We start from the raw sequence: 1,453 nt of genomic DNA, 5'->3' as shown, positions 1-1,453 counted from the left end.
AGGCAAGGATGGATGCACAGTCCTCTCACATTTGTGGGAATCCAAAAAGCATGATGAAAGCCATTTCCATCTCACATCTGGGTCTGAATCCTGACCAAAAAGGAACCAAATAATCAATTTTGGCCAAGTCCCTCTGAAGCTATTGGATTACCACCTTTGCTACCATCTTCCACTAGAAAGAGGGAGGTGAGATTGTTCAGCGTGGAAGGATCTAATGAGGTCTTCTTGAGGAAGGGGCAAACCAAGGCCTCCTTAGGAGGTAAAAAGTGGACAACCCCACCACTCAAAAAATTGCCAGAATCTACTCACACAACAACACACCCACCCACACACTTTAACAGGCCAGGAGGAATCTAAAGAGTAGATAGCTGAGCCCATAGCTCTGAGGACTTTGCCCACTTTTTCAGGTTCAACAGGTTCAAACAATTCCCCAAAAACGGGGCAAGACACACCTGGTTCAACCCAAGCATCTCCTCTGGGCCTTTGACAAGTGCAGTGTCCATTTTGAAACAAATCTGAGTGACTTTTATCCAACAGAAGGTGTGCAAATTCCTCTGCACATCTCTGCAAGAGGTTCTCCGCACCCCCTTTAAGCAAGAGGGCATGTATCAACTGCTGTAGAGCAGCAATTTGAGGATGCAATGAGGTCGGAAGTAGGCCTTAACAGTGGCTCTAATCTGTGTTTGGTCAAATTTGCCCTTTGTTGAATGGCAGCAATGCTTAGATGCCTCTTCTTCTGTTTTATCTCACCCAGTGCTTCCATACTCCATAGGGAGTATCAGGCTTCACCAGAGGAGATAGATTGCATAAGCACAATTCTATCCAAAGCCTCAGCTTTATCCTCTTATTCCAAGTGGCAACCAAGGTTAGAATAGAATAGAATAGAATTCTTTATTGGCCAAGTGTGATTAGACACGGAATTTGTCTTTGGTGCATATGCTCTCAGTGTACATAAGGAGAATAAAATACATTCATCAAGAATAAAAAGATACAACACTTAGTGATAGTCAAGGTTGGATGCAGCAGGAAGGATGGCACAACAGCGACAACCCCAACTCCTAGGGCCCAACTTCATGAACAGGGTCTTCACAACCATTTCTGCTCTTCCAGGAAGGGCATCCTTGAAAAACCCCAGACAAGGACCCACCATTGTCAGAGCTGCCCACGTGGTTTCCATCAAGGGACGAAAATGGGATCCTGTCTAGAAGGCTGGGTGGAGATTTCCACCTTGCGAGAAGGCAGAAATCTTTTCGTTAGCGGCTGGAAAAGAAGCCACCGCTGGCTGAGCGGGCTGGCAAGAGAGCGCCAGCGTGCCAGAGGCTTCCATTGACGACAAAATCTCTGGCCCGCCCCTCGGCTTTTCCTTAGCCAATCGGACCGCCAGTTTGGGTCGAGCCTCCTTCAAGCCTTCCCCTGCTTTTACTGTGATAACCTCCCCGGCAGTCATGTGATG

Source organism: Thamnophis elegans, chromosome 2 (assembly GCF_009769535.1).
Source record: "Thamnophis elegans isolate rThaEle1 chromosome 2, rThaEle1.pri, whole genome shotgun sequence".
NCBI classification, from domain to species: Eukaryota; Metazoa; Chordata; class Lepidosauria; order Squamata; family Colubridae; genus Thamnophis; species Thamnophis elegans.
This window is presented reverse-complemented; position numbering follows the sequence as displayed.